General features: G+C 44.2%; 1 long non-coding RNA gene across 1 annotated transcript; it reads left to right on the top strand.

Annotated features, from left to right (window-relative positions):
• Nucleotides 1-6,717: 6,717 nt before the first annotated feature.
• Nucleotides 6,718-12,336, top strand: LOC122182961. The gene is made up of 3 exons (XR_006180049.1): nucleotides 6,718-6,800; nucleotides 8,181-8,258; nucleotides 12,120-12,336. It is a non-coding gene; the product is annotated as an uncharacterized LOC122182961 (long non-coding RNA).
• Nucleotides 12,337-25,648: the final 13,312 nt, after the last annotated feature.

Raw genomic sequence — 25,648 nt, 5'->3', positions numbered from 1 at the left:
TTTGCCATGAGTTATTTCAACTTCGCTGACCCTTTCCTTCCCAGAAGCTATTGCTATCTTGGTCTTCATTACATGCAGAAATTATGTGATGGGCAAGGGATCTCTAGAGATGTCACCTAAAGGTAACCAAGTAGTAGAGAAGAAACAAGGTTAAAGTAGGGGAAAGGCAGAATTACAAATGATCTGTTATCTTTGCTGAGTGCAAGATACAAATCTGCAGATTGCCATGTGAATTAGCAAAGCAGCAGGAATAGGAATGCTCCAATCCAGCTTGCAAAAACAAGCCAGTGGCCAGGCTTGTCTTATTTGCCTCTTTTTCTGACCCATTTAGATTCCTTTCTCTTAAAGGACGTTTCTTCAAATGACAGTGTTTAACTAATGCAGAATTCCTACATCTGAAGGACAGTCTGTGATCCAGTCCATTGACTCCTGATTTCATTTAAACTGCAATTCATTATTTTCTTCCTGTGCTCATTCAAGAACCCATTGTTCATTACTCTTTCATCACGCTATGATTGGAACAATTTGTATCTGTCGCTCATACATTGGCCAGATAATGAAATAATCATTTGTGCATCTACACAGTATTTTACATTTATTTTTCACAGTGTAATTCACTTTGTAGGGTCATTTTATCATTCTGGAACAAATTGTGATCTTGTTTAAGCATTTGCTAGTTGGTAGCAATCTGCTACTGCCAATGTCAGGACACATGTCTGAACAGACAGACAGAATGGCAGTGAAGTTATTGCTGATCCTCCAGTCAACAAAACCAGCCCGTCTTCTAGGAGGAAGGATTCTTTTGCCACTGTCTTTATCCACAGAACACTCCTGTTAGTGAGCAGTCTTTGCTGAGGTTTCGGTCAGGCTGTCAGAGACAGGCATAATAAGAAGGGATAAGATTACCTTAATAAAAATGAAACTGGATGATAACGCACCCAGAGCACAATTATGGCACTATTCAAATGAGCTCCTATTCTCAAGGAGGTCAGTGAGGTTATGATTTCTAGAGGAGTCAAGAGATTAGGAGAATAAACTAATTATTCTGACACGGAATAGATAGAAAGGTGATTGCTGATTGGTTAATTCATTTCTCTTCTGTAAATCTATTTCTGTTCAATTAATTAAAATGACACATATGTTATACTCTCCAAATATCACACACATTATTATGTAAAGGTTGAGTTAGTCATTATGTTGGAAAAGGTCAGGGCTTGAATTTAATGCTGGAGGGAGATACTGTCTTCCATTCACTTGTCATAATTATCACCCAGTTCCTGTCCAACCCACTGGTGGGATCTCAGCTGTGGTTTTCAGTGGACTTGCCACACAAGGAGTTTTGGACATCCATCCAAAAGCTTCTCCAACAAAAGGAAGATTAAACCAAAAAAAAAAAAAAAAGTCTCTAAATCCATTCCTTTGGCGTGTGAGCTGAGCTGTATCAGTAGCAGGAGGTGTAGTTCTGTCTTCATCTACTCAAGGTATTGCCAGAAGTCTCTAGGACGTGTGAAGGTTCTTTTGTGTTGGACATCTTGCCTGAACAGCTCTGGGAGGTATTTGTTTGGGTGAGATGTGAATGCACAGAACAGACCTGAGGTAGAAGAGGAGTGGATAAACAGAGGAGGGGTGACTGTGCTTCAGCCTCAGAGCCATTGACTTCAAGATTCTACTGGATCAACCCTGTGCTCCTAAGTAGGTTTGATGGATGCAAGCACTGAGGCACTTGATGGTACTGAAGCTTATAAGTGACCTTTTGTTCATCCCTTCAGCTCCACAGGGCAACGTAACAGCAGAGATTATTTTTGCTACTGGTCAGCAGGTCAGCGTCAGAGATGAGTGAACCATAAAACTGAACTATTTTTGCTGTTAAACCTGGAGTGTTTCTGTACAGTCATGGCTGGACTCAGAAATAGCCTTGGAATAGCTAGAAACATTTCACTTGGCCACTTCCACCATTGCAGGCAGAAGTGAAGAAACAGAAGAAGAAGAAATGAATGTCGTTGGGGTGAATATGGACAAGGCACAAAGTGGTGTTGCTAACTTTGTCTTGAAAATGACTTATCATTTCAAGTCCCCTCCGGAGGGTGACAGTCTTGGTGCAGCTACAATATGGGTTCATTGGCTTCGGCCTTCAGTGCCATCACTCCAGTAAATTCACCCATTTCCCCCAGCAATAACTAAATCTAAAAACAGAGAAGTCCAGATGGTCATTTACTGGCATTGTAAAATAGCTACAAAATATTCCAGGTTATTATCAGGTAAAGAGTTAAAAAAAATTTGTTTAGATTGTTTGAAGTGGGAATAACTGAGAGGACACTCATAGCCACAGGGTTTGCCAGTCTATAAACATAAATTTGTGGTTACATTTGTAAACGTAATGTCTTGTGTTAAGAACTGTACGCTTATTTTAATGCCTAGAAATACTCTTTCTGTAAATATATTCATTCTTCTTAGTTACACTCCATTAACCGGTGTTTAGTTAACGTGCGTACAGACTGTATCAGCCATTTTAATAGACCAAGAATGGGAAGAAAAACTGTAAGACATGAGCTGGCATCAGATTTATCTGGAGAGAGAAAATATCAGCAGAAACAAACTGTCGCAGGATGTTAAAAAATCACCTGCTTCTTAGAGGAGATACAATTGGGTAACGATCCATGGAAACAGGAACGTTTCAGATTGCACATCTTCTATTCAAATTTATGACCAGCTGTCAGAGCACTGGTGCCCCTCACTCCATGAGAGGGATTGCTCTTTGCAGAGCAGTAATGAGCAGATTATGGGTGGTGCTGGAAAAAGTATGGAACTCTTTGAGAAATCGCAGTGCGTCATATTAACTTCTCTCTGATGTTAGCAATTTCCCATCATATTGTATTACCAATCACTGTCACTAATATACCATGAAATTCAGATGTATAATGTAGTGTACAACTCAACCTCTCATTTCAAAGGTTTGTTACCCATAATCCTGCATGAGTCATTAGTAATGTCACTGAACAGAGGAAAACTCATTCACTTCTTACAGTGTTTCCCCTGCTGGCAAGTATCTGACATATTACATGTGGGCACAATGCAAAATTCTCCAGAGAGCCTTGATTGCAGCAACGTGAAATGTACGTCTCTTTAATGGGCAATCAGGTCTGCATTCAGCCCCCAACTATCCCAGCATAGCGTGCCCCGACGGATGGCTGAACAGCTGGGCTCTTTGATGGAGCATTTATTTTCTTTGCTTTAAATTATTTATCTATTGAAATGTGGTTTGTAATGTTTTAAAGGCAAGATTATGCTAAGGGGTAAAAATACCCCCACTGAAAAACTGGAAAAATATCTGGGTGCTGTTAAAATTTGGGAAAGAACTTCAGATTTTTCAGGAGTTGGTTTTCCTTGCAGATACCAGTTAATGGCTCGTGGGTCAGGGATGAAGGCTGGCACCCAGGCCCCTCAGGAGCACATAGCACGGAAGCAGAAGCAAGCCACGCTGCCAACTGCATGAAAGTGAGACTAGGATGAAACCCAGATGTTGCTCTGCCATTCGAAGAGAAAAAGTATGGCTTCAGAGAGTCTCAAACTGCTGTGTAGTTGTGTTCTACAGACTGCCTGAACTTTACCAGCACTACACTGGGTCATCTCTCCCACTTAGGAAGGTCGTGCTGAACCACAATCCTGTTGCCCATAGTGACAAGTTGGGAAATTTCATTTAGTTCCAATTTTCTCATTTGTCTTATGTGAAAGTTAAATGTGATGGTGTCAAAAGCCTTCCTGTGCCAAGATGTATGACGTCCACTGCTACCTTTCCCTACACACTAATCATCTTGCTATGAAGGGAAGTAGGTTGGTTTGCTGTGACTTGCTGTGAAATTTGTTGGCCATTCCCATCTTCTTACTGCTGAGCTACACATAGGGCATTGAGTTGTTTTCTCTGTTGTTTTTGCAGGTGGTAGGTTGTCCAGCAGGTCTGCACTTCCCAAGGTGCCTCCAGCACAGACAGGTGACGTCGTCCTCTGGATCCCCAGAGGAGAGATGATGCTTCTGGATTAGCTTTAGAGCCATATCTGGAAGTGCCATCCTCTTCCTGATCCCTTAGGAATACATTAATGGATCTTCATTCAGTTTCTTGTTTCAATTAAGTCATTCTTGCTACTTATTTTATTTTTACTCCTTAACATAAGCTATTTCTGTTTTCTCACCATTCTTTCATCGAGTCCAAGATCAGGTCAAGAGCCTCAGAGCTGATGTGTCATTTTGCTCATGACAGCGCTCTGACAAGCGGATGCGGCAGTGCGTTTGAGGCATCCAGAGAGGAGGAAAAAAGCACATTTAAAGAAGGTGAGGCACATGGCAGGCTGAATAGCAGGATGGCAGCATGTCTATAAGATCACCTGCCAAGGCACTGCTGTCACTTCTTAATTTTGCCTCACGCTGGGCTGTGTGGAGGCGATGCTGCAGCCGTATCCCCAGCTTACGCTGCTGCAAAGCTGCAGTCATTAATGCTGAAGGCAGCGAGGTTCATTGTCGATTCTCCCAGCAATAGTGTGTCAGTAGAGAGACAGGCCCAGTGGTTCCTGCATCGCCAATTCGAGTACTTAGCCTGCCAGTCCCAATTTATTTCATGAAGTGTCTGCAGTCTCCAAGTTTGCTAACGTCACGATGGTGATGTATCTATTCTTGTCTCTGAAAGGATGCAAAAGGGACATTAGAGCCAGCACAACTCTGTTAAATACCTCGTTGGCAGGGGATATCAGAAATGCAATCTGCTTTTTAAGCACAACTTGCTAAATATTATATTTCACAGAGTGCATTGTTATTAGGAATGATGCTTGTGACAGTAGCATACATGGCATTTTCCTCTACATGATCTGCCTGACAGTTTATGACCTGGTTGGCATGCCAATATTTTTCCTTATACAAATAACCAGACAGCTACAGTCAAAATGTAATTAAAAATGAGATCCAGGCTGCTACCAGTTTAAATCAGGCTAAAGACACAGTGACCCAGCAACTCTCTTGACACTATCAGCAACACACTGTCATTAACTCTTGCAGCCTGGCTGGTGCTGTTTGGGAGCAAAGCTGCTGGGTGTCACAGTGCAGAGGTGTGTTGTCTGCAGCACTGTGCTCCTGCACTGGGGTGCTGTGTGCTTCAGAGAGCCAGGCAGAAACTTTCAGCAAAACAATTTCTTAACAGAAAATATCAGTTCATCCAGCTTGGCAGAAAATACTAGCTGCAGGGTGATGGCATTCACCAGTGTTGGCTTTGTTATCTCAACCTTGTTTTGGGAAGTCCTGAGTGAGTGCTCAGACCAGGGCTGCGCTGTGCTGGTTCTCACCCATTCTCGGTACCCCAGGATTCAATTCTGACTTTGGAAGTCTCAGAGCTATTTCTGGCTGCCTCCACCAGCATATCCCTGCATGGTATATAAGAGACAGGAGGAATAGCAAGGAAGCCTTCGCTGCAAATCCCATTTCAGCTCAGCACGTCTGTAAATTTAAGGATTCGCATGAAAACACCACATCTCTACTGTGATAGCTAAATTGAGCTTTAGGAGAAAATGATTTAAAAAAAAAAAAAAAGGCAACAGAATGGAATAGAGGAATCTTTAAGTGCTTAGATAGATCTTGCATCTCCACATCTTTGGCAAAATTTTCTGGTCTGATGGCCAGAATGGGTCAAAGGTGTTCAGGTAAAGCAGATGTGGCTGCTGAGCTGTAGGTCTGTGAGAAAGTAGAACTTGGACCATGCCTAAATTCCAGCCATTCATATTTATTACTAGTTGTCATGGGGTCCTGGTCTCATTCTGCTTCTAATGATTATTTCTTACCATTAGAAATTGGCACTGGGACAAGGAGACACAGGCGAGACCCCAAGGCTGGGCTTGCCTTGCAGCTTGAAGACAGTGCCATGGTTGTCTGTGGGGGTGTGCACAGCAGAGCACCATCACACAGTGCTTGGCCCGGGGTGGGAAACCCAAAGTAGCTGCTTGGGTACTTGTCAGTGCACACAGCAGAGCTGTTTCCTATCACAATATGTTGTTCAGCTGTGGCACTCACTGCCACAGGAGACTGGTTGCCAAAAGCTTAAATGATGCAAAAGGCAATTAGACGAGTTCATGGAAGAGCGATACAGCAAGGGTGATAACACATGGAAGTCGCCTCAAGCGTAGAAAGTCACTAAGCATAGCTCCCTGGAGACAGTCAGAGAACACAGGCTGTGTGTCTGCCCTGGTCTGAACCCCTTCTTTAGGCATCAACAGCTCTGTTGAGTCAGAGACAGGATAGTGGGCTGGAGGATACAAACTGGCCGTTCTCATGGCTTGTGGCTTGTTGGCCATGGCCAGATGGCTTATTTTCTTCTCATTTAGACAGCGCTGGAAGATTTTACATCTGTACAAACTCTCTCATGAGTGGTGTGAGCCCTTAGCATCTCTGAGAGCTGTTTCTGCTACAAAGAACCTCTGCTCAACTTTAGGAGCCAGTACCGAGGAGGTGGCTGTCATTGTGGCATTAAGGACATGGTTAGTGGGCACGGTGGGGATGGGGTGATGGTTGCACTAAATAATCTTAGTGGACTTTTCCAACCTTAATGATTCTATCATCTGTGTGTCCTGCTGAAAAGCATTCTGCCTGTGTTGGGGATGTGTTGCTCATATTAGCAAGGAGGAGGGATTTAAAGAGGGGTGATCTGGCATTTCCAGTATCAGCAGGAGCTGATCCCAGCAGCTCAACATAATCACCGGGAATGGAGAAAATCCAGGAGCTTTCACTGGAACTGAGCAAGAGCTTGACAGCTGGCAAATGTTCATGTAAGTAGGCAACTGGGAAGTGAGCTGGAGGAGAGTGATGGTGTTCAGCATCACTCCTGGACATGTCGTGTCTCAGTACAGCCTGTAGAAAATGTGTCCCTCGTTGTTGAGCTTACTTCCTCTGTGGTGCCCTTCTGCTGCCTGCTATGGGGATGGGAGGGGAAGCAGTGGGCAGCCTGTGTCCAGCCCCGACAAACAAGCATGGTTCTTCTCACATGAATCTCTGCTCAGTCTCTATTCCTTTCAGTAGCCCATGGACAGCTCAAAAGATCTTGGCCATCCTCCAGTGATGGCCTATGAGCCATCCACATCCTTATGATCCAAAATCCCTCCCTGGTCTCCATTTCCTGCAGCTTTGCCCAGGGCATGAAATATAATGCTGAAGTGATGAGTCCACGCTCTCATTCTAACGTCAAAACTGTTTTCTTTTCCCCCTGCATCTAAATAATAACTGTTGTCTCAGGATAAGCTTTTTTCACCTTGGTTCTCTCATCGATGCCTGATCACAGTACATACTCATGCTGGACACTGTGCTTTCATAAAGGAACAAAATCAGCAAGTGATGTGTGAAGGTTCTAACTACAAAACGTAATATTTTCTAATTTCCTGAATGGCATTGTGCTATTCAGAGTTTCAGAGGTATCGTTTCCTATTATAGACCATATGTGGAGCGAGATGCACTCCAGTAGTCCTCCATAGAGGCTGAATACTGAACAATTAAATGCAATGTTAAAGAACCAGATTTACAGGAAATGTTTCGCTTTGCTGGTCACTGCTAATAGTAAAGTTCTACAGAAAGATAACATTTGGTTTCCTGCAATCCAGCCTGTTTTTGTGCAGGTTATTTCTGGCTTCCTCTGAAATGTTTAGTCTCAAGGTTCTTAATAATGACTTCTATTTGGATATTCCTGCAGGCATCCCCACCTGACTGATCACAGGCTTCAGAATCTTGTGGGTGTGTTAATTTGAATTAATTATAGCATATTTGACTTGCCTTTGCTGTAAAATTGACTTGCCTAATTTGCCCAGTAGAAGTTGTCACTATTAAATCCAGAAAGCTTATGAGGATAAATCTCTTGGGATTCTGGTGATCTTCCAAAACACTTCAGACAACCCACACTGAAATCAGTCAGGCATGAGGTCTCATGTCTGTGGGTGGGATTGGTGAGCATCCAGAAGTCCAGGTGCACACAAAAACCCAAACATTTTACATTTTGACATTATTATAATTTAGAGGGGATGGGGGAGCGGTCTGGCAAAAAATATTTTTATATATATGTAGTGAGAGTGAAAGAATTCCATGGTGTCCTACAGAGACAGACTCCTATATCCTGTCTTACTTTCATGTGTGACTGATTCGCCTTTTGATATTGTTTCCAGTAAGATGCTTTACAACCAAGATTGATCCTACTGGAAATGTGACTTCAATGCACCACGTAAGCTGCATTTTCTTAGCAGGTATGTGGGAAAATATTTCTGTCCTTTTGCACGTGCTTCTCTTGGGCTTTGTTTCTGTTAGCCTCCAAGCATGTCTGCGACTGGAAAAAAAGATTTGTTCCTGGTCATGAGCAAAGCCAGGGGGATCTCATAACAGCTATGCTACGGTTTTGTGAGGAGGCTGAAATTTTTTTGCTCAGACATTAATGCTGTCTGATTAATAAAATGTGTTAATTTACATCCGCTTGGAAATGAAATAGCAGCTCTGATGGGAGGCACAAACAGCAGTAGTTCTTTTCAGAATATGTAAGAGAAGGTCTGGGAACTCTCCACATGAGCTTCGGGGGTTTGCAGATGTGATGAGCTGCTTGGCAAGCCCTCGTGGGTCACAGATGCAATCGTCTCATCTTCAAAATGATTAAACAATACATGGCAGGAGCTGTGCATAGCAGAGGAGGCACGGCCTGAACTCCAACACAAAGCTGGAAACAGCACAGACACTCTTTAAATTTTTGAACTCTTTTGCATCTTATAAGAAAATTAAGGTATAAATAGGTTAATTACAGTAGCTTAGGGATTTTCCAAGCTATGCTTTCTGTAATAATCTGCATGGTTCGGCTAATGTATAGCTGAAAAGTTTTAGGCAGTTTAGAGCTGCATGTTTTAGGCATTTTTTTATAGATCAGCATGGAAATTAAGGATAAATAATCTCTAGGAGAACAGAATCAAGATAAAAATTTGGAAGTAAGTTTACAAAACCTGTATGAGTGAATTTAACACAGAATAATAGAACTAGTGAATGATGTGTTGTGGTGAATTGGAAGAGCAGTGCGCGGCAGCCCAAGTGAGCAAATGGCTTGTAGGAAGGACGGCTGGCTGGGGTGGTGTTAATGGGCTAGTCATGGAATCATAGGATGATTAAGGTTGGAAAAAAGCACTGAGATCATTCAGTCCAACCCAACCCACCCCACCATGCCCATCACCACGTCCCTCAGTGCCACATCCCCACAGTTCTGGAGCACCTCCAGGGATGGTGACTCCACCATTCACTGGGCAGCCCTGCGCCATTGCAGCAATGCTGTTTTGGAGAACAATTTTTTCCTAATATCCAACCTGAAGTGTGACTTCTTTCCTGAATTTTGCCATTCCAGGGATTACCATCATGATCTTATGGTCAGAGAAATTCTGTATTTTATTCACTGTGTTTATTGCATAGGAGCTTAGCTTACCACATAGTGAACGTGGGGCAGCAGAGCGTGGGGCTCTGCTGGGTATTTGCAGTGATGCTGAAGCCAGTTAGTGATCAGTTGCAGTGCTGTTGTTCAAGCAAGTGCTCATCTCCAGGAGCATTAATTTCTGTGAGTGTAGTTACAGTGGAAAGCGATGTGCTCTGAGATTATTTTATTCTAGCTAGATCTAGAAGTTCCAGCATTGCAAAAATGAAACTTGAAAGTTATGCTTCCCATAGTATTTTACATTAATTTTAATCATATTATTCTCCCTTTTATGACATGCCTCTCTGGTGCTCGTAAACCAAGAAATGAGTATCATTCACATTCACTCTAAGTTTACATGATAAGTAGTTAGATGCATAATTTGCCTGTTTCTTTTTGAGATTTAATGCCTGACTATGTTACAGTATTAAGAATCTTTTCCACAACTCCATCCATACATCCAATCCATTCCCTGCTCTGTGTGTCCTTCACATCTGTCAGAAATACGCATAAAAATCAGATATCAGTTATCACCAGATCAAGCCATTCCACAGCCACATGAATGCAATTAAGATAAATGTACTCATAAACCCCCATAGGACTCCACCCAGCCCTGCCAACCTCCCAGCCTACATTTAGAGGCAGAGGCACGTGTTTGGTACAGTGTATGCTTTTTCTTACAAATTGCCTTTTCCTTTCCCAATATTTCCTTTCCCAATTTCCTTTCTTTAACTCTGCAACTAAAATTTGGTTTACAGGAAAGAAACAGTGATTCCAAGGCTAATTGCCAAAGCAACTCCACGTACGTGAAAGAGAAATCAATATTGTTGATGAATCCCCTTCTATTTTGCAGTTAAGGATAATTTATTTCTAATGGCTCTCAATATCTCTGTGTATGAGCATCAGGCAGGAGGAAGCACAGTAACTGTCCCAAAAATTTGGCTCACTTGGAAAACCATGACTCTTAATTTCTTACTGTCTTCTGTTCAAAGTCTAGGAAGAGTTTAATAGAAAAAATGGAATTGGGTGCACTGTTGAATAGCAGAAAATTAATATTTTCTATATCAAAAAGTGCTTCCAATGACATCTGCTTTCACAATAGTGTTTTATTGAATGATCAGCTTGGACAGAAGAAGCAGTGGTAAATCGCCCTGAACGAGACACCAGACAGCTGTTAATGGCAGGTAGCTCCTTGACTTCTTACATTTCCTTCTTGCATTTAATCCCATCATTCTCAGTCCATTATGCAGAAGGACATTTCCTTGCTTAAAGGGTTCTCAATGTCACCAGGCACTAGCCAAGACCTGGGTGCTTTTTAAACACTTGTGCAGACGGTGTGAGAGTCAGCAGGGCTTTGCTAAGGCTGGGAAGTTGTCAGAGAACCCTTCCAATGCCTGGCTGCTGGGAAAACCCAAAGGGCACAACTGAGACCCCCAGCAAGTAGAAAGCTAATTACCACAGATGGATATTTCTTAATTAGAAATGGACCATGGCTATGGAGCAGGGCTTCCCAGAGTGCGGCAAAGAACTGCTGCAGGGCTTGCTTGCAGCGAGGCATCTGGAAAAGACAATATGGGAACTCCCTGAGAGCTCTTTCAAAGTTTCCAGTGGACGTTTGTGGCTTCAGGGCACTGAGTGTCCCCAGAGAGAGGAGCCATTTGCAGCCACTCTGTTGGTGACCATGTGGGATGTTTTCTATTTTAAGTCCTGGGTTTGCTCATCCTCCAGTGGAATGGCGCTTGGAGAGTGGTTGTGAAATTTCTCATAATCTCTACCATCTTTCTGGGCTCTGCTACCCTGATCTTGCCAGGTCTGCATCGAGTGTTTCTATGGTAACTCCCTGGGGAGTCTTCCTCTTATCTGGGAGAAGTTAAGTGGAAACAAATAAATATGTCTGAGATGAAGAGGGGTTGGAGACCAATGAGGCCTTTGGGGCATGGTCTGGAAAAAGTGGAATTATTTGCAAAGGGTTTTCCGGGGGTCAAAGCTTGTGCTTAAAACCCACTTGCCTCCTGAGGTGCCTCAGGGCAGCCCCAGACAGAATCATAGAATAGAATCACAGAATAATTGTTGGGAAAAAAAACACTAAGATCCCCAAGTCCAACACCAACCCACCCCACCATGCCCATAACCACATCCCTCAGTGTCACATCTCCACAGTTCTGGAGCGCCTCCAGGGACAGTGACTCCACCATTCCCTGTGCAGCCTGTGCCAGTGCCTCACTGCTCTTTCTGAGAACTTTTCCCTAATATGCAACTGGAAACTCTCCTGGAGCAACTTGAGGCCATCGCCTCCTTGTCCTGTTGCTGTTACCTGTGAGAAGAGGCTGGCACCGAGGTAGAGGCAAATTTTACTGCACTGAAGATGCTTAGCCAGACAGGATTTTCACACACTGTTTGAGAAGGTCAATAGTCCCTGTTACACCCGAATTATAACAAACATGATGTCATGTCTCATTAGTGGGCATCTCTGTGCAGTTTCACACACAGTGGCAAGGGAAAGAAGTGTGGGTTCATCTGTCACCCTGCCCTTGGGGATGCCAGGGAAGGGGCAATGACTGCCTGTCCAACCAGTCCCTCCCTTCCTTCTCGTTCCAAGGCTGTGGAACACACCTTTCTAAGAAAGTGTCATAATTAACCTTAGAGCTCTTTTCCTTTGCATTTTTAGGTGACATTGTTGATGGGCCAGCAGCTGTTTGGAAGCTGCCAGACCTTTGCTGCTTGATGAGCGTTTCTTTTTGAGCTTGGGAAATGTCCCCAGTGGGAGCTGTGACCTGCCACTGCTGTTACCCATGGGAATGCAACACCTGCAGACACCAGCCGTTTCCTTCCCACTCCTTCATCTTGGAAAACCAGCTGCAGGTTGCTTATCATCGGTCCAAGCCCTAAAGCAGAGGTACTGATTCCGATCTGCAGCTGCAGCCGGGCTTAAATCTTGATCTGCAAACTGTGAGTCTGCGAGCTGAGTGTGCAGAGACATTATTAGATTATTAAATCAATGACACTCAGGTTATTAGTCACACTCATCCGCATTACCTGACACCGTAATGATGTTCTATTTTTACTTCCATCCTGCTAATGTCCCAGAGGTACTGAAATTATGACCAGAAAATTAATTTCTATACATTTGAACAAGAAATAGAAGTATAGGGAATAATCTCACATCAACGGTATAAATCCTGGTGGAGTTGTTCAGAAAAGCAACTGGGAGAGGGCTGAGAATGGTGCTTCAGATGCAGCCTTCTCTGCATTCAGTGCCCGGCTTTCAGGGATGCTCTGGCTGATAACTGGGCCAGGCTATTTCAGTGTGTAACTCATTTGGGGCAATTAGGACTCGTGAGCTGGCGTTAATGATCTCACTCCCTCAGCCAATGCTTTCTTGCAGAATCCCTCTGTTGTCACAACGGGCTGAAATCAATCCCAAGAAACAGAAAAAGGCCAACACATGGCAAGATGTTGTTTATGTTTTCAGAAATTACTCAAGTGCAAGCAAATTATCATCTCAGCCCCCGGGTTGAGCAAAGGAGGGAGGCTCGATCCGCCTGCAACCTGCACTGGGTCTTCTCTCTGCTCCACGTGGAAACCCCCCCAAGGATGCTGAGCATCCATCCCACCCCCGTCTGACCAAGCAACACCAGCACCTTGCCCCTGCAGCCAGGGAGATGCAAAAAAGTGGCTCAAAGGGCTCTACTACCCTGTATAAATGCCTGAATGGGAGCTGCAGTGGGGTATGGGTGTGGAGCAGGATGGGGACAGTGCAGCAGGGATGGAAAGCAGAGCGTGGGAGAGGGGCTGGGATGGGAGCCCTGAGCATCAGCGTGGCTCCCCGTTGCATGCACAGCTTATGGGGAGAAGCATATGGTGAAACATCCCCCAGGGAAAGCCATTCTCACCCTTCCCCATGCCGCCCACAGCCCCAGCTACTTGCAGTTTCCCTGAGCTTATTGAGTACTGGGAGCACGTCTACATATTGCTTAATTATAGCTTGGTATGAATGCGTGTCTTAACAGAGCATTTATTTCATGTTTGCAATTAATATGGAAACGAGCGTTGGTGCTCGCTCTGCCCCAAATGGAGCAGGGAGGTTTCCTGAGATCTTCCAGTGAGTAAAAATAGAGTGATGTATGAGACCCAGTGTGTAGGGATGCACTGTCGGTACATGCTAAATGCATGTTGCAGGATGTTCTCGTGAGCAAAGTTTGTAGTAGAACCATAATGAGCTGTTTAGGTGTAATTAAAAGGTGGGGTGAGAACTTGCACGGAAATCCTCCTCTCCAAGCTTTGGGAAGCCTGCTAATAAGACGTAAACATCTAGCAGCTCAGCTGGAGCACAGTGTGTTCTTTGGTTAAATATTAAAGGGGCATTGTCAAGTGGTTTTAATTAATTACCTAGGCTTTAAATGAAATCAAATCAATTTGGAGCAGTTGGGCTCAAAATTAGAGATGTTTTCACCTGGTGGAAATTGTCCTTTAAATGCCAAATATCTTAAAAGTAAAAAAAAAAAAAAAACAAACCCAAAACATTAAGAATGTGTTGAAGATATTGCATCTGTATATCCCTGGAGGTGTTCCAGAACCATGGGGATGTGGCACTGGACGACATGGTTATGGGCATGGTGGAGGTGGGCATGGTGGAGGTGGGTTGGGTTTGGGGATCTTAGCAGTCTTTTCTAACCTTAGTGATGCTGTGGTTCTTTATTCTATGTTTTCATTGATGTCATTGATGACCATGGCAGGATGCTGGCAATGCACGCTCAGCCTTCACCATCTCTGAGCTTTCTGCCCACTTTTGACCATAGAAGCACTGAGAGTAACAAAATTCCTCCTGTGCTTTTAGGAAAACAAACACTTTTCTTGATATTGACTTTTTAAAAGCAAAAGAATTGAACAAAATGAGAGCGCAGGCACTTCCTATTAGGCCAGCACAATGCCATATATTATCCCAGATGCTTTGTGTTAGATTTAGGGTGGAAAAATCAACACCAACTCCCTGACACAATAGGCTATAACTGCTGGAAGCCGTTATGGGCTATTATGTGAAGCCGTTACAGTCTATTGAGTAAATAATCTACAGATTAAAGCTTTCTAAGTACACAGTAACTTGATAGGTAACCAAAGAAGCCATTACAATATGTCACGTCAATAAGGGGAGGCTTACAGCTCCTCACACTCCGCACAGTGTGGATCTATCCGCCTTAAACCGAAGCGGTCGCCTTTCGGAAAACCAAACGAAACAACCAAACCGCAGTGCAGCTTTGCTCTGGGGCTGAGGATTCGGAATTGCAGCGAGGGCTGAGCACGCAAAAAGGTGCTGCTCCCCATCTGCTCACCTCCTCCTGCACCACGGGCATCCGCAGCGCTTTGCTGCAGTTTGTGGGTGCGCAGCTCGGTGCTTCCCCAGCCCCACTGCCCCCCCCGGCACCCCTCTCACCTCCCAGGGCCTCATCCTCCCCCTGGCATTTAATTACTCCGGGTTCCCAGTCTCACCGGTGTGTTTAATATGAGCTATGTAAATTTCTCCCAAGAATGATAGGATTTTGACAGCCTGATTTGCCTCGCAGGCATACTCAAGCCAGCTCATTTTCTCTTCCCTGGAAATTTTTGAGTGGTCGGGTGGCATTTGATTACCATTGGCTGGCATATCTGAGCTCCGGGGTTGAGCATAAAGATATTTTAAATTTAATAGGTTTAAGATGTCATTATTTCCATGCTGATGAATTTATACTTGTAACCAGAGAAACTTAGAGCATTTAATGAACTTATTTAGTTCATGGTGCAAGCTTTAAACCCAATCCCAAGTATAAAATTAAATCATGTTGGATAAAAACTAACACCCAGAAGCTAAAACTGAACGGGGTAAATGAATGAATTTATAAAGACAGAATAAATACAGACATAAGGCACCTAGGGGACAGATTTACTAAGACTTTTTGCACTGTTTTCAATTGAGCTTGTAATAGCATAAAAGAATTAAATCTGATTTACTAGGAAGGATTTGTACAGTATTTCATCACCTGCTTCCCGGTGCCAGCAGCCCCTTCCCCATCACTCCCACCGTCAGCAGGAGCTCTGGGCACAGCCAAACACGTGGCAGAGAAATCTCCAGCTTTGCTGAAAAGTGCACAAGCAGCCAGAGAAGAAAGCAATGCAATCCAAGAGGATCAACAGCGCCGTTCTATGAAAATCAATTCTAATTCTAACCCAGTCAATAAGGAGCAGCGTCGCTGCACCAGATGGGAGAGGGATGGGTTGTGCCGTGATAGCTTTGAAGTCTCCTTCCCAGGCCCAGTGTGCCAAGGCTTTACTGAATATCTTTCAAACCCTGCACACTTTCACAGCTGCACAAAGAAGGCAGCACCTCGGTAGTAAAAGGAGCCTGTAGTTTTCCAGGCAATGTGGGGTCATGAGACTCAGGTCAGGGTTGGAAATGACATAAGAGATCTTTTCTATTCGAAGCAATTGGAAAGCCCAGGTGAGAAAATGCAACTCTTGTTTCACACCTGAGGAACTCACTGAAGATGATTACAAATGAGCTATTCTCTATAGTAGTGACTGTTCTTATCGAATTCAACATCCTTATGGAACAGCATCATAGAAAAGATGCATTTCACTTTAAAAGCAGGAGATGATAGAGAAGAATGAGGAAGCAAGCTAAGAAGATACTGGAACGAACATAAAATTTAAAAAATATATAATCACATTAGTGATACCTACAAGCAGATATTGCTCATTTGGGTACTTAACAAAAGCAAATGCACTGGAAAGTAAGCCAGCAGGACAACACTGACTGATGGACATTATAACCAGAGACCTCTTTTAAGCAACTAAAGAGGCTTTCATGGGATCCTGGACTGGTAAAAGTTAGGAAGTAAGGACTAGGAATCAAGTCCAATCAGATTTTACAATGGATGGAAAACTCAGCAGAAATTCTAGAGATGTTTGTGCTACCCACAAATGAAGAATGATGGGCTCTCAATCAGCACTTGCCTGTAATCAGAATGTGCCCTTATGGCTGCTGCTCTGCAAGCGCTGGCGCCATCCTCATGGGCTCAGTCCTACCTGAGGGTCTGTTTGCCAATGATAGAAATATCAAAGGAGAACAGAAGGTACAGAGAAGACAACAAATACCTTTAGACATAGGGACACAGGGACTGGGCCCTTCCGATCCAGGAAGAAGAGGGTTTGCTGCATTCTTTCTTCATCTGGAGGCACAGCACTCAGCTGAACAATCAGCCGCCAATAGATGGGTCAACAATTTTCCAGCAGAACAATTTTTTTTCTGTTGGGAAGCGCTGATTTGATGGGATCAAGATGCTTTGTGGGAACACGTCAATGCCATCAAGCCATCAGCAGAAGCCAGACATCTGCCCGGCCTCCTCGCCTGCTGCCCAGCTGGCTGGCTGATGGGGACAGCTGGGCCGCCACACCGCAGCCAGCAGCATGCCTGATTTTTCCTTACTTTGTCATTAGTCTATTTCTATTCATTTTTTTTAATTTTTTTTTACTTCATTTGAACCGTTCTATTTTATGCCCGCTGTACTTGCTGCACTAAAAATGCTCCGTTGCCAATCAGAATATCAGACATCAAATCAAAGTACAAGTCGCGCAGTGAGTATCATTTATATTATAATTTAAATGAGTTTTTAGGTCTACATTCTGAAGTATAAAGTTGCACCAATGTGAAGAGTAAGAAGCGGCACCTTTTTATTTGTATACCATATCACGCATTAATATAGTCACATTTTGTGTCGTATAGAGCTGGAGTCTGTGATGACAAAATAAAAGCTATATTTGAATGTCTTTCTAACTTACTGGGCTAAATGACAATGGTGTGTCAGTTTTTGCAGAATGCAATTTCAGAATTTCACTCCGTGGGCAATTTCAGTATTCTGATGTGTTTTGTTGCTTCGTTTTGCAGATGTTTCTATAAAGAGCAGGAAAGTTGGACTGCATGTTCTCTCTGCTTAAAATATCTGTTCATAACCCAAACCAGGGCCAGTGCACCGTACAAAATGGGTGAGTCAGATTTTAAAGGTAGGTAGAAAATCAGTCTTGTTTTGGGTAAAATGAGTAAGAAAAACTCCTTCCATAGTAAATGCATCCCTGGAACCAGGGCAAGAGCGAACTGTATCAGTCTTTGTAATCCAGTATGGGAAGAAATTCAAGCAAATAGGTAACTTTTTGACCTGATGGGAGGATTTCCAGCATTTTTATTTTGCTTGCAACGACTACAGAGCTCAAGCAGAGCAGACACCTGCAGCTGGGTGCGTACTGCTCATGCTGTGGGTAAAGTTGTCACTGGCTGCGGGTGGTACCACCTCCTGGGAGATACCCAGCCCTCGCTTGTCGCTAGATAAGCAACTTTCTGCAACTCTCAGCATGCCTATTTTGATTTGAGAGGTTTAAACGGAGTCCAGGCAGTCATGTGGATGATCTGCAGGGCTGATTTGAAGGTTGTTTTCCTGGCAAGCTGATGCTGCTGGAGCAAACCAGCACAATATCCTGTGTGCTGAAGGTGGTGGAAGGGTCTCTGCAGGGCAGCACTTGGCCAGTGCAGCCACCTTGGACAAGAAGCGAAGCTCAGGTGAAAGCAAACATGGTTTGTCCAGCAGTGTGTGCAATCTTCCTGGAGCTTGGATGATATGTAATGAGCCCTGAGCATCACATGCATGAGATTCCTCTGTGTTCAGAGGCTGTTCGGTGGGAGCTGGTGGTGGGGCTGTCCCAGGTCACGCACGGTATGTCCAGCAGGAATCCTATCCATCGTCCCCCGATCCTGCAGTTACTGCCATTGCTTTTCTCTTTCTGCGGTGATTATTTTCAATAATCCTAAAAACTCAGCAGAGATAACTTCAGTGCAGGGAGCCGTTGCGCCACGGGCCACCATTAGCAATTAAAATGAGATAAACAATTAGCCTGTGAACTTGGCACATGGGATCACTGCTGCCTCGACAGCCACTGCAGAGCCACTCTGGGGCTCAGCTGCTCCTGATCAGAGCAGCACTGGAGGACTGGGGTACAGTGGTGATGCCCAGGGGAGGTGCCACCTCCATCACAAAGCCCCCAGGCTGCATTCTGATATTTATTACACCTTCATTTTCCTTCTTTCCCCACTTCTTCATCAGGGCACTGGAGGGAATAGGAACACACTATCTAATTTCCTAATTTTCCCGTCAGCTTTCTGGCTTTCAAAATGATTGCGGCAGAAATCTATAAAACGAGGACGAGGGGAGCAAACTTAATGCTGCCGTAAATCTCCAAAATGGATGCAGAAACACAGTGCTCAAAGAGGAGTAAATAAAAGTGAGGAGAGATTCATTCCGGTTTTCTTCTCTGTAAACCTGCTGGCAGCTTGGAATTATTCAGAAAACAACATTTAACTGAGAAAAAGGGAACCCTGTAAAATAGTAAAGATTATTCCGTAAAGCTAAGCACCCTCCATCAATCATAGCTGGGAACATTGCTAAGTTATAGGGACCCGCAGATGGCTGTCATTAAAGGGAAAGAGTCTCTCCCGCTCGGTGGGCCGTGCTGCTCCATGCTGTACGGCTGCAAATCGAGCTGCTTTCATGGGGGAGCAACAAAAGTGGTTTTAAAATAAGAATTTCAAACAGAAGCTGCATGAGCTGTTCAGCAGGACTCGGGCTTATTGAGAAACCACAGCGGTAATTTCAGGCCTGATTTACAGGAGGCTGTAATAAAGCCTCCCTCGTTTAAAAGAATACGGCGCTGGTTTTATGGCTGGTGCACATCAGGGTTGGAGGAGCTGCAGTGGGGTGGGTGCCCAAGGATTGTCCCCATCGTAAACAGGGACTTGGGGTGAGGGCTGAGGAATGGGGCGTGTGGGGGGGGGACAGCCAGCAAGCTCCTTCCCCACACCAGGCACAGGACCAAGCCCTGTGTGCCCACCTCCAGCATCGCTGCTCTTCCCTTTGGGATGAACTCACCTGGGGCTTCGACTCAGAGGGCAGCAGGGGAGATGCTCAAAACAAGCTGAAAATAGCATGCATTGACTGCTGCTGCTTCTATCAAGACAGAGATGTCACCAGGTGAGCTCCTCTTGGATTATATATCAAGCCACACTGTGATGTATCACTGAGGCACTGCGTAGCTCCTGGGGGGGTCAAGCTGTCCATAGGAGCTGAGCAGGTATGTGAGGGATGCTGGGGGCTGTGGTGGCACTGGGAGCCTTTCCTGACATAAAATGGCACTGCATTTATTTATTATGAATTATTTCTTAGCTTCTACCACAGCACCCTCCCTGCCCCTATTTCACTGCTGTTGTTGGCTTTGCTGAGCTCATTGCCCACTGGCCCAAGGGCTTTCCCAAGCACTAACCCTGCAAATGCTTTTATTTGCAATGCTTTCCTAAAACATGGCCAGCAGGATCCCACAGCATTTTTCTTCTTCTGTATCTCTGGTTGAACCCAAGTACTGCTTACTGTATCTCCAGCAACTCTGTTTATAGTTCCTTGACACAACCCCCATTGGTGTTTCACTAGAAAAGGGATTACCAACAAATGCAATTTCTTCCAGTGCTGGGATTGTGTTTATTTTACTGGAATTGTACTCCATTTATCTGGTTGCAAAGGGACTAGGCAATTTATATTGGCAGCAGTGAATGTACTGAGACTGGCAGTGGCCGCATGCTCACGGCTTGTTACCCAAAGAAAGTTCAGAGCATACTAATTTATCCCACCATGGAGCAGCAGTAGAAGAAAAGTACAAATGGTATCAATCGGTCTTACATTAGTAACAGTGTAAACATTTTTTTCAGACGATAAAAGATCCAATAAATCTAGTTTATTCCGTTTCATTGTAAGGTCCAGTTCCTCCTTTCCATCAAACAAACAACTTCCAGGTAGCAGGAGGGATATTGCGTTCCTTATTCACAAATCACAGTTTGACGGATTATTTGTAATTTTCAGTGCCTACCTTCTTATATGGTGTTCATAAAACGAGATTAGAGTGATTTACAATAGAGAAAGATGGAACAAGACTGAGAGGAGATGTGACTCATTAGACATCATCCTGAGCCTGTTGGAAGGAGCCTCGTTCAAGAAGGGATGCTGTGATTTTCCAGTCCCAGGGATTTAGACTTATTTTGGAGGTGTTTCAGTACCAAAGTACCTGTGTTGTACCTGAAAACATGACCTACCATCCCTGCTTTTGCCTTTTGTGAAGCCAAACAAGCAATTCTGTGGAAAGGCTCCCCACCTTCCTTCTTACCCTTAAACTCTATGACAGTGCTCTTGTGAGGCCCCATCTGCAGTGCTGCGTCCAGGTCTGAGGTCCCCAGTACAAGAAAGATGCAGAGCTCATGGAGCGAGTCCAGAGGAGGGCACTAAGATGATCAGGGGCTGGAGCATCTCTCCAATGAAGAAAGGTTGAGGGAACTGGGCTTGTTTAGCTTGGAGAAGAGAAGGCACTGGGGAGACCTCATTGTGGCCTTCCAGTACTTGAAGGGAGCGTATAAACAGGAAGGGGAATGGCTGTTTATGAGGGTGAACAGTGATAGGACAAGGGGGAATGGCTTTAAAATGAGACAGGGGGGTTCAGGTTAGATACTGGGAGGAAGTTTTTCATTCAGAGAGTAGTGACGCACTGGAACAGGTTGCTCAAGGAGGCTGTGGATGCCCCATCCCTGCAGGCATTCAAGGTCAGGCTGGATGTGGCTCTGGGCAGCCTGGTCTGCTGGTTGGTGACCCTGCACATAGCAGGGGGCTGGAACTGGATGAGCATTGTGGGCCTTTTCAACCCAGGCCATTCTATGATTCTAAAAATGTATCTCGTTGTGTCACTGAGCTTCTTAAAAGTGAAAAAGATGCTTTTTCTTGCATTCAAAATGGGGCAGTTGTGCTTAGTTTGTAATTCATGGTGCTTCAAATGGCCAGTATTTGTTATGGTTCTGGTGTTCAGCTCTTGTACCCGGAGCTAAGAAAGAACTTGCTTCCCTGGTGGGCAAATCAAAAATACACCCATCTGCCCTGTTAGAAGGTACAAATTTGGCTTCACTAAGCAAATGAAAAAGAAATAGGATGAACACCCAAGGGTTCCTTTAATGTGCAAGAAAACGGACTCCAGAAGAAGCCATCTCAACTCCCGGATCCGTTCGTAGTATTGGGAATTGGTGAGTGGATTCCTGTCCCAACACTGGGAGGCCTGTAGAAACCCTCCTCTACAGTGGCTCCTCCTTGTTGGTCTTCTCTTCTTGAGCATCCACACCCACCTGCCAACCTGTGTAGTGCATCTCCCTGAACAACAAAAAACGGCTTGTCTGGAAGCAGCACTCACTTCTGTTCTCTCCGAGCAGACAGGATGTGTAACAAATGACTCACACGCAGTAATTACACTCTATTCCGTCCTATTCTGCATCGATTATGCAGAGGTAGGAAGATGAGCTCTCTCCTGAATAAAGCAAAGATCTGGAGACCCAAATATTGGAACACCGATGGGTTTTGTTTGTTTCTTTTTTCCCTCTCTCCTTTGTTTTCCAGGCACTGTTTACAGCCGTGGCACACTGAAGAGATGAAACATATATAAACAAAACCTCCTGTCAGAATGCTTGTAGTTTATGTTTGTTTAAAGGACAATTTTGTGTCATCTCTTTGTATTTTAATAGTCAAAATAAATTTTGCATAATAATTCAACTCCTCTCTGCTGCCTGTAATGAGTGTCTGCATTTCTCTGATGGATGTTTGTATTTGTTTCCTATGATTTACATGACCTGACGTCTCATATAATGAGCTTCCCAGCACAAATGCCATTTGTGATACTCTGTGCAGCACTAATCTATCATTTGATGACCTTACAAGAACTGGGGTCATGGATTCAATCAGTAAAATGTTTCAGGGTGTAATTAATTATTCCCCCCACTCTCGCTCTACAACTGTTCGTTTACAAGTTGATGAAAGCGATGTTATTTCGCAACACTTCTTCAATACATAGGGTTTGTTTGTATAATCAATCACACTAAGTTGGGGAGTTCTTAGTATTCATGGCTTTGTCTTGCTTGGAACTTTCAAATGCTTATTTTCCAGCCTAATTTAATAGTTTAATTAACCAAACAACTAGCTACTGTACTTGTAAAAGTGTGCTCAGGTTGTGATTTAATAACACAGGGACAGCCGTGGCTTTGCATTTCCTGGGCTGGATTGCATTACCTGGGCAGTGAAGCCTTGCCCAGAGCTGAGCCTTGCTGGCACATTGCGGAGCAGGGAAGGGCTGTCTGCTCTCTGCTCCTTATCAGACAACAAAGGCAACACACAAGGTCTTGGCCCTTACCACCCTTTGCTTGTTCCGATATTGTTTAAAAGATGATGAGATCTCCAAGCTGGGGGCTCTGGCAGTAATTCAAGACACATGGTTAGTGAACATGGTTGACGGTTGGGCTTGATGTTCTTAGAGCTCTTTTGTGTGTATTCAGCCATCTTTTCATCTAATAATTTGAATTTCTGATTCACAGATGGCTCTGGACCCACCCTGCAGGACTCTGTTGGGGCAAGGAGGTGAGATCTTTACCAGCAGTACTCAGAACAAAGCCACTGACACAGCTTGGAAGGAGCCGAAAGCCATCAGCAGCTTAGCAATGATTCCCTGAAATGTTGTTATTATGTTAACAAGTTTTCTTTTATCCTCTCAAGGTCTCGGGGAATCTTTCTATTGACCATTAAGGCAAAGTAAGACAAAACATGCTGAAATTGAGAACTGAAAGGACAGAAATCCTATAATGTCATGATTCAATTTCACTTTGGGTAAAGATGATTGTTTCTGCAATCCAGCTGCTTGGCTTACTGAAACGCAGGGGGGAAAAATCTCACAGGGAGGGAAGGGAAAAAAAAACAAACAATAAAAACAATAAAATGTAGGGAGAAAACAATGAAAACTGGGAGAACAATCCAGCTCCAACTGGGGTTGGAGAAGACACAGGAGTGTCTTTAAGGGACTGATATGAAGTAGCGTAGCAATGTTGTTCTCATGGCCTGTAGCCATTACTTTGATGCAAAACAGGCAGGGAATGCAGCAGTTCCATGTGCTTAAGAGTAGTGTCTCAGACCCATCAAACCACACAGTGCAGCTCACATCTATAATAGGCATGAAATCATTTGCAGAATTAATTCTAAATGTTATTTCACAGGGAATTGGCTGTATCCAGTATATTGAGACTAATACTAATTGTTTTGTTATACAGACTATAGCCGTTAGTACATCTGGGGAATCACTGCTGTTGCACGGACTTCTTGCAGTGGTGTTTGAGCTGTGTAGGATCTGGATTTTCCTTTGAAACGTTGGAGGTCAGGAACAACCAGTCCCAGCTAAGAACTAATTGCCTGGAGCATAATTTTTCTACAGTGAGAGAGTATAGAAGTAGCATCTGAAAGTACAAAGAAAGTCACTGTGCTTTTTGCTCTATCAGCAGACTTTAATGAAATTTTGAAGGGGGAAAAAATTGCTTCTTGGCTTAAAGCATGAGCTATGTTATTAATCTCTGCAAAGGAGTTTTATAATTGAAATGCCGATGGAACAGCAGCTCTACTGACTCAAATGATGACCTAACAGAATCTAGCATGGGCATATATAAGGCTGCAGAATACTATGCCATGATCACAAGAGTTACCAATAATGCAGATATATTGAAAAATATGACTTAGCTGATTCCAGTTCCTTTGAAATTGTTTTTTTCTCCACTCTTACGGCACCTGGCATCTGCATGATGTTGTAGGGGCTCAACAAGACTTTCCCAAGAGGTCCCATATACTGAAGCTACAAAGGTGGTGAAGGGTCTGCAGGGGGAAGATGAGGAGGAGGAGGAGGAGGAAGATGAGGAGTGGCTGAGGTTCGTTCAGCCCAGAGAAGAGCAGAATGAGGTGGTCCTATAGGAGCCAGGAGTTGGACTTGATGATCATCATTGGTCCCTTCCAACTTGGGGTGTTCTATGATTCTACTGTGGGGGTTGACTTTGGTGGTTTACTGGCATGGAGTACACTGCCTCTTGGTAGCACAGCATTGTCCTATGCTATCATTCTTATCAGGAGTTGCAACAAAAAACTTTGTGTACTTGTACTGACAGGGTCTGTGGTCTCAAAACAGTAGTTGGCTATTAGAAAACAAAGCCGTCTGCTCTGCACCGCTCCTTACCCTCAACCTCTCAGCCAAACTGTGAAATTGACAGGCAGTTTCTTGGCCAGGTTAGCCCACAGGCCCCTCAGCCAAGCCAGAAGCTCAACTTTTCCCAGCATGTCCTGATCTGCATGTCTTATTTGGGGTTTTTGCTCCAGTGTGAGCTGGTTTTGTTCTAGTTGTGCAGCCCTGAGGAAATGGTGACCTCGCGGGGTGGGAGCACTCAGGGAGACCTGCTCAGATCTGCCTCTGAAATGCAGACATCCAGTGGTAATTCTTATTCAGACTTCTCTAGGTTCTCCTTTTCTTAAGGCTTCAAAAAGCTGCAAAAAAAGCAAGACGTATAAATTACTAGTCTCAGCCTGTGCCTTTCTGCGTGCATTTTTGATTAATACACGCCAACATGCCTTCATTATCACCTTGTTTTGTACCCACCTGTCAGATGTGTAAAGCAACTCTGATATCAGAAAATCTCATCTTCTGCTTCCCTTTGCTTGAAACTAGGTGAATGTGCAAACGAGCTAAGAGGGAAAAAAATAGACTGCAAGAAATAGCCTTGGCTTTCTAAATAACCATTTCCTTCCCTAAAATGGAATGCAGGTGCTTAAGCGGACAAGAACGCAGGAGAACCACCCCTGCCCTGCTTCCCCCACGGAGATGAGCTCCAGTTGGGAGCCCTTACGGGTGCCCCAGAAGCTCTTTCTTAACGATGTCAAGAAGCACCAGTGCTATGAGATGCACATGGAGCTGCTGTCTCCCTGTCCTAAGAGCTTGTGGAAAGTGATGTGCTAGTTGTATTGATCGGTTTCATATCTGCACTTTGTATTTATGGTGCACACAGGTCCTTGTGCACCTTCTAAATGTTACATTAAAATACAGAGTGGCACCAGCTTTAAGGGGCTGAGGCACAAAGCTCCTTTCCTGCTCTTGTCTCCTATTGTGAAAAATTTGCAAAACTCTCAGGGAGGCTCTTGAATTACGGCTCTTCCCATTCCCCATGATGCATGCAGAAAATAAATGTATTATTAATCTGCCCACTGTCAGAGATCTCTGCTCTCTCTCTCCCTGTCTGTACAC

Source organism: Lagopus leucura, unplaced genomic scaffold (genome assembly GCF_019238085.1).
Source record: "Lagopus leucura isolate 7727_CA_CO unplaced genomic scaffold, USGS_WTPT01 Super-Scaffold_100016, whole genome shotgun sequence".
Classification (NCBI taxonomy): Eukaryota; Metazoa; Chordata; class Aves; order Galliformes; family Phasianidae; genus Lagopus; species Lagopus leucura.
The sequence above is the reverse complement of the archived record's forward strand: the minus strand, read 5'-3'. Positions and strand labels throughout refer to the sequence as shown.